Below are 14,794 nucleotides of genomic sequence, written 5' to 3' on the forward strand. Positions count from 1 at the left end.
TTAGAGAAAAAACTTTCTGGGTTTGTAACATTAAAACCTGTGAAATATGGACATTTTCTAAGAAATGTTTTAGAACTACCTTTTGGAGGTTTTGGACAATGTTCCCATTGATTATAAGTTAAAACATTTCTAGGGTGTGCAGATTCATGCAAGTAATGATGGCCAAAATGATTAAAACAATACATTTTTCATAATTTGATGAACCTTCTAAGTATTCATGTTTTATAAATTTTTGCTGACATTTCTAAGCCTGCCATCATGTTATTAACAGTCTCAAAGTCCCAATCATCAGAAAACGTGCTGTGTGAGACAAAATCACTCAAGGAAACATTACATTGATGCAGAATCTTTAGCAGCTCAACAGGGCCATAAATGTCATAATCAGTTGTATCCCATGCTATTTCACCAGGTAGTGGGACCACTGTGATGTTTACTGATGACTGGTCTCGTTGTTCACGATGAGATGATATGTGTGGCTTCAGGAGCAAGTTGATGTTCTTACTTGCTGTGTCTATTTTAATGTGCTTTCCATCTATCTGCTTTCCCAAACTTAACACAAGAATGAGCCATAGCAGGAGATAAAGTAGACCTAACACAATCCAAAGTTCAACCAATGGTGAAACCAGATATGTATTTGTAAGCTCTTGACCAAATTCCTTTACTTTTTCCTTGAAAGATTTGTTTACTAGCATAGTTTCAGGTTCTCTGGGATCCTCAGAAAAGTTATCGAAGTTGATAATTCTGTCAATTGTTGGCATTGCATCTGGATTCTTTGAAATCGCTGGAGCTGCTTGTTCCCTTGACATGTTTGTATAGTCAGATTTTACCTCATTGTAGACAGGAGTTTCTTGACGAACTGTTATTTGGGTTTCAAAAGGGCACAAGTTCCATGGCTTTGTTGCATAGTCCTTCTTTTCTCACTGCAGGTTTATCAAAGGTGATAGGTCTTTCAGTTTGAACCTCTTGGAATGTAGCAAGATTTGGTCGTCTGCTACATCTTGGGAGTCCACTGGGCCTACTACTTATTATCGGCCACATAGTGTGGTTTTACCAGGAGGATTGACCCAGAACGGTTCTCCTTTTTTCCAGCAAGGGGCGGTAATAGTACTGTTCTTGATCCGTGAATTGCTAGTACAGGTACTGGTTTTCTGTAAGAAGGCCCGAATTCCTTCTTATCTGCTATTTTCTCCCTGACCAGATCCCCAATCTGTGGAATCCAGACAGGTCTTGCTGGGACAGGTGGTTTTTCTTCAGTGGTTGTTTGTTTTCCGCTAGTATTGCTTAGATTTCTTCTTTTTTCATTTAAGTCTTGTAAAACAGCCAAACAATCTTTGATATCAAAGGGTTTTTGTTCCACCACTGAAGTGTAACGATCGAGATCTTCGACCAACATTCTAGTACCAAAAAGGACTTCATATGGAGTGATTCCACCCAGAGAATTTCTTGGCAGGTTATTAAGACTACGTTATACATTTATTAGATGTTTGACCCACCCATAACCTAAACCTAATACCCTAGCTGTTATAGATTGCTTTATTTCATGTTTTTTTCTCTCCACAACCGAATTTCCCTCAGGATGGAATGGACTCGAAAATTGCAATGCAACGCCCAAACTGGCCATGGCTTCCTTGTACGCCCTAGAGCTAAACGCAGGACCCTGGTCAGAATGTAGCATGTTGATTGCGTATGTGCCGATAAAGACTCACAAATCTTTTATAACAGTTCGAGCGTCAGCTGAGAGCTGGGGCCACATCCAAATGAATCTTGTCTTAATATTTGTGGGACTGCATCAGTCTATTCGAACCTCCGCATGTAGATAGCCTTATGCTGTCTAACAGTGGTGTCTGTACTGGGCTGGCTACTCTGTAGTCAGGAATCTGGTGGTGTTTAAAGCTGTGGAAATTTGTAACAGTCATCGCAATTAATTCTGAATTCATACACATGAGCTTTCATCCCTGGCCACCAGTACATATCTTCTAATTCTAGTAGAGATTTAGAGATCCCTTGATGTATAAGACCCTCTCCCATATGTGCTTCGAAAATGAGAGAACCTCTCCTGTTCCTGTTTGGAATTACCCAGGGATTCGAGCAAAAGGAACAGAGTTTGCATCAATGATGTATTTATATTCGAGTGGATAGTTTATAGGTAACGCGGCTCCACTGCCTTTGCTCGTCACATTGACAGCGAGCGTGGTTTCACCGCCTATCGTTGTTTTCGAACGATTGATTGTAGCTACGGAAGCCATTTGCACAGCTGCCTTTGCGGCTGTACCTGCCAATGAATTCCCTTCAACGTGAACGCCATCACGCTGATGACTCAGTGTATGAATCACGTGAGTCTTTTGTAGTCCTTTCTGCAAAGCTCAAAGCTTTTTATGCTTGATTGTGCCACCTTTTGTACTTTTAAAACCATTTTGAACACAGGTCTGCAGATCTTCATTGTAATTCCTGATGCAGTTATCCGAATCGCACACTATGAGTATGGGGAATTCGCGACCAGTATTTTCAAGCGCCATCTTGAATGCCTGTAGTTCAGCTCGCTGAGCTGTACAGTCTCTGAGAGATTGATTTTTTGTGATCATAGGTCTGAATTTACTATTAAGCATGGGCGGAAAATCCGTTCCGCTCGCGGATTTTGCGGATTTACGGAAAATTCGCAATCCGCTAGATTCCCGAATTTCCCGAAAAATCCGTGAGCGGAACAGATTGGGTCAAAAGTTCAAGCAGACTTTTTGTAACTATTTTAGAATGGCGCCGGCAAGCTGCCAGAGCCTCTAAAATAGTTACAAAAGTCAGCTTCAACAGGAAGCACTAATAGATAAAGTAAAGCTGGTGCTAGAGTTGAATCTCAAATTCAGTTACACAATCATTAATCACCCCAAACTTGGGGTGATTAATCACTGTGTAACTTAATTTGACCTTCAACTCAAGCACCTGCCTTACTTGATCTATTAGTGCTTCCTTTTGAAGCTGACTTATGGCTGAGGGCAGAAGGGCACAAAGTGGGACAGAGGGCATGAGTTAGGCAGAGGGCAGAAGGGCACAGAAACCAGTGGGGCAGAGGGCAAAAGGGCACAAACAAGAGTGGGGCAGAGGGCAGAAAGGCACAAAAACAAGTGGTACGGAGGGCAGACGGGCATAAAAAACGAGAGGGTGGCAGTGATGAACCAGGCAAAAAAAAAACCTGCGAACACGCAAAGCGCCCCGCAAATACGCAAAGTTCCCCGTGAACGCCCGCGAACACCCGCGAACACGCAAAAGTTAAAAATTTGCAAATTCACAAATTTTGCGGATTGCAAATTCGCAAATCCGCAAATTCGCGGATCGCGAATTCACAAAATTCGCCCATGCTTATTTACCATCCTGCAAGCGACCTTTAACAATCGTGCACGCAGCACTATAAGCTTGCTGCCCCCAATCGCGGGCTGTGCTGATCCGTCTGTATATATAATACAGCCGTAATGTTCTAGAGGTAGAATTTCAGTAGGCAGAGGACATTTTTGTTCGTATTGGAGAAATTCTTGTGTCTTCAAGTAAGGGTCAAAAACGTATTCAACGTCTGTTGCAGCAAGAGATTTAACCCATTGTATCCATCTCGGATGTAGAGCTTTTGCATTTGGAATGCTTGCCTTCGTCACTGCCTCGAAGGCAGGTACAGGTGTAACGACTTTAATGCGTTTGCCCTGTGTGAGGGCTCTCTCCTTTGCTACAGCAGTCTGAACCGCTGTCAGATTTTTTTCTGTTGAAGTGAATTTCATTTCAGCTTCTGTGTACAAGTGTGACTTGTAAGTTATTGGTACCTTTTCATCTTCGTTGAAGGTTAGGTATGTGAATCCGCATCTCCCTGGGATGATTTGGATTACAAGGTTGCATACATTGTCGCGTGTTTGTAAGTGTGTTGTTGCCAACATGTCTGTTTGCACTGAACGCAAAATTTCTGTGTGTTTCTGAGTCCAATTAGTAGGTTTAAAATCAGGTTTAATTAATTCGTAGAGAGGTGTAACCCTTTCTGCGTAATTCAGTATGTAAATTCTTCCAAAGTTTAGTAATCCTACAATTCACTCAAGGTTTTTCAGCGTTTTTGGAGTTTGAAGCAGTGCACATTTTTCTAAAAAGTTTGCTGCCAGGCTTTTGCCTTCACTCGAAAGTTTGTATCCCAAGAATGGGACGTTGAGGTAGCTATTCTGGACTTTTTAAAGTTGAATTTATACCCTTCAGAGGCGATTCCAAGTATTATGGTTTTCACCCTGTTCAAGTGCCTGTCCAAATCATCATCTGTAAGATAGATGTCATTGACATAAGATAATGCCTCATCATCATACGTTTGTAGTAACTATGGCCCACATGCATCAAGCATTTTTGGAGTCGCAAACGGTGCGATTCCTTAAAATCGGCCGTTTGCGATTCCAAAAATGCTTTTTGAGATACATCATGCTTTTTTTAGAAATCGCAACTTTTTTGCGATTTCTAAAATTGCGATAGCATTTCAGAAATCGCAATTTAGCGATTTCTAAAATGCTATGCATCATTTGATTTCAAATTGCGAAATTTGAAATTGCAAATGCAAATTACCACGAAGTTGAACCTCGTGGTAATTTGCGAAATTGTTTAAAAAAGCACAAACATGCATTTTTTAACTGTAAAGTTACAGACACACATGTCCTTAGGACATGTGTGCATGTAACTTATACTCAAAAGTACATTTCATGGGTGAAGGGGGGGTCATTTGGACCCCCCTCTCTACCCTTGAAATGCATTGCTGAATTGTGATTTCAAATTGCGAATTCGCAATTCCCATTCATTCCTATGGGCATTTTAGCCCATTGGAATGAATGGGAATTGCGAATTCGCACTTTGCTAATCACATAATATTTGAGAATCGGTAAAAACTGCGATTTTTACCGATTCTCAAATATTTTGATAAAATGTACATGCATCCCATTTTGCATTTCCTAATTTGCGATTCCCTAAAAATCGCAAATTAGGAAGTGCAAAATGAAACAATGATGCATGTGGGCCTATGTTAAAAATAATACTGGACTATTCTTGAATCCCTGGGAGAGACGGCCAAATTGTCGCTGTGTCCCCATGATTGAGAAAGCGGTCAAGTATCTGCTTTCTGGTGCAATGTTTTGACAGAAGAAACCGTTTGAAATGTCTAATGTCGTTTTGTATTTTTTGTGCATGTTGTTATTCATCAGTGCTGTACTGTGTGCATTTTGTACTGCAAAAGTTTTGCTACAAGAGTTTAAATGTCTGTAGTCCATAACTAGACGATATGTATTGTCTGGTTTGGAGACAGGAAACAAAGGATTGTTCATTGATGAGGTGCATGTTTCAATCACTCCTTGGTATTCAAGTTGATCTAAGATCTCCCTGACTTGTTTTTTAGCTTCCTGCTTTACTGGCTACTGCCTCTGATCAGTAGGTTGATTTTTTAACTGGATTTTATGGTGAGGAGAATCCTCATTCCATCCCACATGATTTTTATATAGAGCCTGGGCCACAGCCCATTTTCTGGCATAGATGTATTTTTTATGAATAGGAATATGATTAGAGAAGGCTGGCATAATGATGTTTTCGCCATGTGGGCACTCCCTGACAAATTCAGGTGGCCAGTCTTTTTCAGCGAGAAGGGTGTCATAACCCTTAGATCGTTTTTTCCTAAAGAGTGCTTTTATTTTCCTAGTTATATCCCCCTCTATCCGGAGCGTTACTTCATATAACTTATGGGGTACACTAACCCTGGTGTCGGCAGTTTCAACCTGAATGTATTAATTCAGATCCACTGTCTCCAGATTATCCTTCAGGATCCTGCGAGCTATGGTGACCTCTGCTGCGCTGTCCAGCATTGTCTGGGCCCACTTCCCGTTCTTGAGTTGTGTCCTCAAGATCCTCGGCATGTCTGATTTTTAGACTTGCTACCTTCTTTTTGGTGAATTGGGTTTTCGTATTCTTCGGAACGTGTTGATCGTCTTTGGAAATCACGCGTTCTTCTTTTTGTTCTGATTGTCCTCTTCTTTCGGTTTTCTGCGAGGAAGTCTGAAAGGTACAAGAGGATCGTGTATCAGTATCTTGATATCTATCAGGTTTTCTTATATTATCCCTCTTTCTAAGGTTATATCTCTTCTCAGAGGGCTCCTTCTGAGAAGACCTTCCTCTGGACTGAGAACGCTTCTTTTTAGGAAGTGTCTGTTTAGTGTTCTCCTACTTCTTTTTAGGAGTAGTGAGATTATTTTTGATAAAAACCTTTTCAGGATTTTCTGTTAGTTTGGGCTTTACAGGTTTCCCTTCCAAACTATCTCTACCTAGTTCTTCATAGGATTTTTCAATAATTCCGGCAAGTTCATATGGTTGCTCAGTAATATCTGTTTCTTTTAGCTTTTGGGGGATTGTCACAGATGCTGCTTTATCTTTAATGTTGGCTAATAGTATAGCTGAGACCTCTTTCTAGATTTAAGGCCGGTTCTGGACCATATTAATTTTGAATCTGTCTTAGAACGTCTGGTATTACCGCCATAGACGAAACACCATGTGTTTTTGTGTAGATTAAAGCAAAGACTGTACCCCAAGTGTCACAGTCCTCTACGTGTGGTGCAATCCCCATTGGTAGACAGATTGTTAGAATCCTGTGTTTCTCATGAGGTGTACTATCAGGAAATACTGCCTCTATTTGAGTAATTTTCTGGGCTAACCAGAATAGAATTTGTTCCCTTTTTGCGGGCAACTTATCGATTACTGACTGTATAGTCTGTGGTGTGATTTTGTTTGTGTTCCCTTGATGAGGGGTGTCCTGTGGAATTCTTACAACTGGTTGGACTGTTAAAGTCCGCATGACATATTGTACCAATTGTCTATGTTTTTTAATTTATTGTTTTAGCTGAGCTAACAGTTCTACAGCTGCCATTATTTCAATGCTAGGATGTGGTGTATAGCTGGCTAATACCGACCATGTAGCTCCTGGTCTACCTAGTGGACCGAGCCTGGTAATCCGATTTTGATGTTGTAGGGCGCCATTAAACCAGAGCTGATGCTCTTGGTAAGTTGGTGGAATTTCAACGTCCTCGAAAGGAATGTATTCCGCTGGAGGTTCCTCTTTTTTATAGTAGTGGTACTCATGTGTTACTGGATTTGCTTGTGGAAAGACAATCCATTATTAGAATACCTCTGTCTGCCGATATTCATGTGCCTCTATCACAAATATGACTTTACCACCTCTCGATGATACTCCATTATTTATGAGTTTGTAAGTTATAATTTTCCTTACATTTGCCGGGCTGTGTATAACATCCGGGGCTCGTCTAGGTTTTGTGCAAGTGGTGCTGTTGCAGCTCTAGCTAACTCTTCGTCACTCTCCGTCATTTTTTTATGAAGGTTTGCAGGGCAAGTTTCAAGGGAATAAAGATAAAGTGCACAATATTTTGGAACACTGTATCCTTCAACGAACAAAAACTAATACATAGGATTTTTCGCCCTACTCAGTTTGAGGCGGATATTTTATCCTTCAACCCACTCCAGACGTCTATTGGAGTATTTTACGGGAAAATGGGGTCTCTGTGAAAAGCACGACTGAGTTGCTCTAGTATCTAGCATTAAATTAGTCCCTTGCCAAATGTTGGACGCCATGTAGTGTAGTTACTATATTCCCAATAGGCTCTGAGCATTGGAATAATATATCCTGTAGATTAGACTTAGGACTGAGGTCGACTAGGTCTCTACCGAATATACTAAACTTAATTGTGTGTGCCAGCTAGCTCAGAGGTCACTAGAAACTTTCTCAAATTCACAAGAAGAGATTAGTCTCTGACAACCGCATAAACATGGCAACTTTGTTTCCCCAAGATAAAACTTATCTTCAGAGTCGTGGAAACAATAGATAGATATTTTACTCAGTCAATCGTGCATGCTTTGTTTCACGAGAGGTGCAGAGAAATAGATAGACAGGCGTTTTTAATAAAAAGATTTATTGAACCGTCTTCTTTCTCAAGCATAAGAAATGAACTGCTACTATGGTAACACAGTTTGTAAAATATAATGCGTACAGTATAAATAGTAGAATAAAATAATACTGTAAGAGCATTGTATAGTTCTTAAACCATATAAAAATACATACATAAATAACAGAGGCTAAAAGTACTCAACTGGTGCTTCTAAAATACACCTACCCCGGTGTACCTAACCTAAGCTTAGTACGAGGGAAGAAGTAAGTGAGGTGTAGCATAAATGTAGTATTCTTTTGCCAAGAATCTGCCCAAGATTTGTCTAAGAGTCAAATCAGCTCCTTGCCTTAGTTTAGAATGGAGAAGGCTAGTCTCGGGACTCGATTTCCCAACAACCCACAAGGGTAGCTTTGAAACACTGGAGCTGGATTTCTCTGCAGGAGAAAAGACAGTGTCTCTCAGTGCGTCTGCTGGAGGGTCGGCTTCCTTCGGCACTTGCTGTAGCAGGCTGCGTCGGGCAAGTAGATAGTCGAACTGCTCCAAACCACCGTGTGTTTGCTTGGGCAAGTGTGAGCACATTTATACCTTGAAGGTGCCTGGTTTGACGTATGGTTGGACATAATAACATCATCAAAGAGTCTCAGTTCTTTGAAAACTCCATGAGTTCTTGGATAAATCAGTGCTCAAGCAAGGGGAAGACCCTGACTGCTGAAGGGCAAGGCGGGTTTTTCCAAGAAATCGTTGTGGATTTTCGAACTAGAGGAAGTAGCCCGGCCGTATTTGGGCTGCATGAGCTATGCCTAAATATGGTTATGATTTCTATGCCTATATAAGTGATTTATACCTATATAAGGGCATTAATCGGGTAACTTACAATAGGGTCCTAAAATAATACATAACACTTCTTTACAAAGTGCACAGCACGGGCAATGCACACCTTTTCCCTCACCCCATTTAGCAATCCAATAAGGAGAGTAATAGAGCTCCAAACTAGTTTATATTACTGTGTTTGAAGGTTGGCCGGCATTAAGATCATTAAAGTATTTGAAAGTGACCTTTGAAATGCAGTGTCTGTAATGTCTAGACTCCCTTGCCACTTCATGGAGCACTTTTCCCGATCGTGTTTCATATATTCATTAAGACCTTTATACAGAGTCCCAAATGTGGGGTGGGGCAGACTGTGTCATTTTATCCATAAGTTCACACTTCTCAAAACTTTCCGCTTCCCCCATTCCTTCCTTGCTCTGTAAAGAGACTCTAACCTGAAGGTATTTAAAGAAGAAATTCTATTAGTAAAAACAAATGTCGCTCTCAATTCATCATATGTTATTATGCCTTAAGGAGTATAAAAACAACCTAGGTATATCATTCCCGACTTTATCTAATTATTAAAATAATGGTTGTTAAAAATATCAGGCAAGTTCTTATTTTGCCAAAGTGGGGTATAATAATTCAGCCTCCCTAGGCCTAGTAGGCGGCGTTCAGAGGTCCATACCTTAAAGGCCGTGAGCAGCATCTTAAAGCACACCCTTTTGTAAATGCCATAATCTAGTTGGCGCCATAGACACCCCCAGGCTTTGGGACTAATCAGCAATTTGAAGTGGGAGGGATATTTTGACCTCTGCCTATTACTGTCTACCCTCAGTAGTGTTAAGTATTGCACCAATGAAACCCACCACCAGTATAACTTAAGATTCGGAAAAGCCAATCCACCACGTTCCCTGGGTAATGATTAGTATTTAATCGATCTCCTTGGTCTAGAGTATGTCCAGATAAACTGAGCAAATGTACTTTCAAATTTCTTTAGCTAAATATTCTAGAAATCGAGGGGAATTGCTCCAAGAAAGTATAGTATTCTAGGAAAAAATACAATTTTTATTGTTACTTCGTCCAATCAATATTAGATGTAGATTATCCACCCTTTGTAGCACTTTTGTAGTTCCCTCTGCACATGGCCCCAGATTTTCCTTTACCACTTCATCCAAATCAAAGGTTATCTTAACCGCTAAATATGTTTCCTTTTTTACTACCCTGTAATTGATAAAAGATACAGATTTATTAATAATTATCTGTGTTTTATCCCTGTTCAGGGCATATCCTGACAATGCACAATATCTATGAGCTTCTTCTTCAATATCCCTGATTGCCTACTCAGGATGGGATGTAACTAGGGCTATATCATTACCATAAGCCAACACCTTGATTTCCTGTTCATGCATAATCAAGGGGGGAATATCTACCACCAATTCCAACTGCTTTAGGAAAGGAATGATAAATCGTGCAAAAAGGAACGGTGAGCAGAGACACACCTGTCGCGTTCCTCTCGTAATTTGAAAGGCCTTCATCAATTACCCACTTGTATAGACTTTAGCCTCTGGATGTTTATACAAAGCTTTAACCGCACCAATAAAATTGCTTCATATCCCCTATCCCCTTTCTACACATTGAAGTCCAAAGAAACTGCCAGGAGACCCTAATAAATGCTTTTTCATCATGTAACAGAATAGCAGCCATAGGGTTTCCTGACACCTGTCTGGCATCAAACAGAGTGATAATCCTTCTGATGTGTTCTATGGTGCCTCTGCCAGGTACCAAGCCATGCAACCCCATGGAAACAGCCCTATCAATGACCTGTGAAAGAAGAGTGGCTACAGCTTTTGAATATATTTTCACGTCCCCATTTATTAGGGTTAATGGGTGATAGGACCCCAATTCGTATATAGGTTTATTTTTCTTTGGAAAAACTATGATCTTCGTAGAGGCCCATGATATCCATGGTGTAGTCCCTTCTTCAATCTGTAAGAACATAGTTGTCATCATTTCCTTGAGCTGCTCCTAATAGACCTTATAAAATTCCGTGGGGATTAAATTGGAACCAGCCACTTTTCCTCTACGTAGACTAGACATTGCCACCTCAATCTCTTCCCAGCTTAATGGACTATCTAGTTGCTCTCTCTCTTCAAACAACAAAACTTCCCCACTGTGGAATCCAGGTATTTTAGCATTGCCTCTTCACACTTGCTCCCAGGCTTCCCCGGTCTTCTGTGTATAGAGCCTGATAAAATGTATAAAAGGCTGCTCGGATTTTGCCGGCTTCAGATACCAGCCCTATTAGGAGATCCCTCACCATACTGATTTCAATTTGTGTAAATTCCTGCCTACTTCTAACTGCAAGTAGATGGCCCACCGATTTGCTACAGTCAGTTGTTTCTTTCCGATAAGTGGCTGCTTTATCTATTGCCTTCTTTAGCAGTTTTTCCCCAATTGCTGCTTTCTCGGGTGCTACTTCCATCTGGGCTTCTTCAATCCCATTTTTCTGCAGCAGGGCAGTAATTAGCCTTCCCTCTGCCTGGTCCAGCCTTTGTTGGAGAAGCCATAGGCAATCCTTTTCATTTTTCCTCTTTCTAATCGGAAATTTGATTGTTTCTCCCCTGATGCCTGCCTTTAGGGTGTCCCAAACTTTGCTCTGTGAGGCTGTTCCCAAAGTCCTTTGTAAGAAATATGGGATCCACTCCCTCATGTGTCCCACATAGGCTTTATCCAATAAGTGTGCTCTTTCAAAGGTTCAAGAAGAGAGTCTTTCAGGAAAGCCCCCGCCATCCACCTCTAATACTAATAGGCTGTGATCTGAGAAAAGTTTGGAAACATTTGATTGTGCTCTTCTGCCTGATCGAGGAAGATACAAAAACATAATCTAATCTTCTGGGTTGCTGGTGAAGGGCAGAGTAGTAAGTATATCCATATTCTCAGGGTCTCATGTGAGCCCATACGTCACACAGTACGTGCACCTGGCATAAATTACACACTGTCTGAAATATTTTGGTCTTCCTTCTCATGTATTTTTGCCTAGGTCCCCAACCACATGCGAGGTTGATATTAAAATCTCCACATATAACAATAGGGAGCTGCCTGTGCAACAGTTCATTGGATAACCACTCTAGTAGAGAGGGATCTTCAATATTGCTACCATACAACAAACATAAGGTAAAGCTGGGGTGTCATTGGGCTCTACAACTAGCTATAACCCAGCACCCTAATGCCTCCACCCGAACTTGGGGAAACTGCATTGCTTGGTTGTGGGTTAGAATTGCAACCCCCCGTGTGTGGGTCACTTGGGTCACTGCCCCCACTATGCTATACCCCAAGTGTTTTCGGAGATCTTTCTGATTACCCTCTAAGTGAGTTTTTTGCAGGCAGACAATATCTGCCTGTAGTATTTGCAATCTAAGTGACACCATCTTCCTTTTTTTGAACTTGTTTAACCCACAGATATTTATTGTAGCTATCCGTAGTTTGCCCATCTTTATCTTCTAATGCCCTAAACCGCACTTTAAGCTTCATCTGTCCACACAACCATCCCACGCCCCACACAAATAAAACCAACCCCAAAAAAGTTGTTGCCTGCCTAAGTCCCTCTACACTCCTTTTATGTGACCCACCCTTCCCCCACAATGCCCTCCCCCCACTCCGCCCTCCATCCACCCCCACGTACACATGCTATCAAGCATAACCTGAGCAATGTGCATCTGACAGACTCTCCCACCGTTTGTCTCATAACACTATAGTACACATTCTACACCAACAGATCAGTCCCAATATTATTGTAACATCCCCAGGAGCATAGCAGAGAAGCCACCCGCTCATTTAGCAGACTCCCCCTCTTTTTCCTTTCTTCTAATTTCTTCTAGGTAGTTCTGTGCTTGAATCTCTGATGTAAAGCTATGAAGCGTTCCTTTGATTTTAAGTCTAGCCGGATTCTGGAGGAAGACTCTGCCCCATCTCTTTTTGGATTCACCATTAGTGAAAATCGGTGAGTGCATTTTATTCCGGAATCCCAATCCCATTTTAGTTGATCAGGGAAGGCACTGTTCAATAAATTCACTGGGCCTTTTTTATGAGGCCTTGCAACAGTTTTGTGCCGCATCGGTGGCATAACACATGCCCCCTGTTACGCCCTATTTACAAAGTGACACATCTAAGCATGTGTCATTTTGTAAACCCATGAGCTGCATTATACCTGCGTCAGCTATAATGTATTTAGGGTGGAGCGGCGTTCCCACGCAAGTAAGCCTAGTAGAAGAGACAAAGTGAAATGTATTAGATTTCACTGCGCCAAATATAGGACGCAAATGCATCAAAACCTTATGCCTGCCTTATAGCAGGCGTAAGGATGACGCAGTGCAATAGTCAGAGCCCTCCTGCATCATTTTGGCGCTGACAGATACATCAATAAAACTGACATATCGGCCATTCCTTGTGACAAGTTGAGTCAAACATTAAATATGACGTATCCATCATGTCGCAAGGAGGGGCGCGATAAAAAGGGAGCATCTCTGTTTTCTCACAGCAATGGGTCACTTTTAATAAATGAGGCCCACTATGTAGACTCTAGGTTTGCTGCCTTCCACTCCCTCCAAAATCCCTAAAAAGTGTAAGTTATTTCTTCCCTGTCAGTTTTCCTGCCCTTCCAGTTTGAACATTTCATCAGACATAGCCTCTCCTTGGACAGTGGTTTGTGATTTCAAGTATTCAACTACAGCTTCTAAAACCTCAGTCGGTGTTCCCACAGAGGTCAATCACTCAGCAATTTCCCCTCAGTTTTACTGAGCTTACAAATCCCAGCTTGTACCTTTTTAGAAGGAACTCTTGCTCTGTGCCCATCATTCCAAATGTCTTCTTGCATCTGTTTAATGGATGTAAACAACGCTGTCAGTGTGGGTTATTTAGACTGTTTGTCTACATTTAAGCCTTCCTTTTGGGCTTGTGTCAGCTTCCTCTTCCTGGGAAACCAGTTTGGTATCAGAGTAATCCCATTTTAGATGTTTACCAGTGCTCCGCTTCTGGCTATCATTCCTCTTTTTCTTCCTATGTGTCAGTTGAACATCATCAATGGAGATGATACTACCGGAGTCTGTAAGGGCCTCACTGCTTGAGAGTGTATTTTCCTGCCCAGAAGAGTCTGAATCATCCGTTAATGAGAAAAACTTCTCGCCTGGCAGATCAGGAGACAACTCCCCTTTAGCTGCCGTTAGAGGGCAATCAATGGGTTCCAAGCCTTACTTTCCCCGGACCTCCCTTCATTCGAACAGCTGCATCAACCTCTATTCCTTGTGTCTCGGAACCTCTGTGACTAAATGGCTTTTTTTCTTTATTTTCAGAAATGTTCTCAGATGAGGGGGCCAGTATATTTTTTTATTGCAGTTGCCCCTTCACTGCCCACTGCCTCCTTTACTGGATTTCCATCTCCCCATCTCTGGTATTACACTGTTTCTTTGTGGGTCAGCTGATAGACAGGCACACATAGAAGCAACCCCCTCTACTTGTACCATCGGCTTGGTTGCTCTCTTCTTTACTCCGGTTTTGCGTTTCTCCTTTCCTATACTGCCACAATGTCTCAACTCGCCGACAGTCCACTGATCTCCGCTGGCTGGCCGCCTGTCCAAGATGCAGCTCCACAGCTTGAAATTCCGCAGCTGCAGTCCGAGCTTTCCCTGCCCTGCCTCCTCTCAGTGTCATTAGGTGATCCAGCAGTTTTACCCAGGGCCACCATAACCGCCTGCCCCAGTCCCAGTATTTCAAAAGTAGTCAGCAGGAAGGAGCGTCCACAAAAACCACCTCAGCGCTCCCCGCAGCAGTGCACTGTGATACGGGACTAAAGCCAGCCCCGCCCGTACCTCCCATTCTCGGACGCTCACCCTTCACGACAGCCTGCGATGAAGCGTCCTTGGACACAAACCTGACAACCAGCACCCCTCCCCTCTCTGTCTTCCAGGAGCCAATCAGGAACGGACGTCTCCCGGAACCACAACCACCTGACCCCGGAAGTCCCGCCTCGGACTCACCGCCGGAACAGG

The sequence above is a fragment of the Lissotriton vulgaris genome, chromosome 8 (genome assembly GCF_964263255.1).
Source record: "Lissotriton vulgaris chromosome 8, aLisVul1.2, whole genome shotgun sequence".
Classification (NCBI taxonomy): domain Eukaryota; kingdom Metazoa; phylum Chordata; class Amphibia; order Caudata; family Salamandridae; genus Lissotriton; species Lissotriton vulgaris.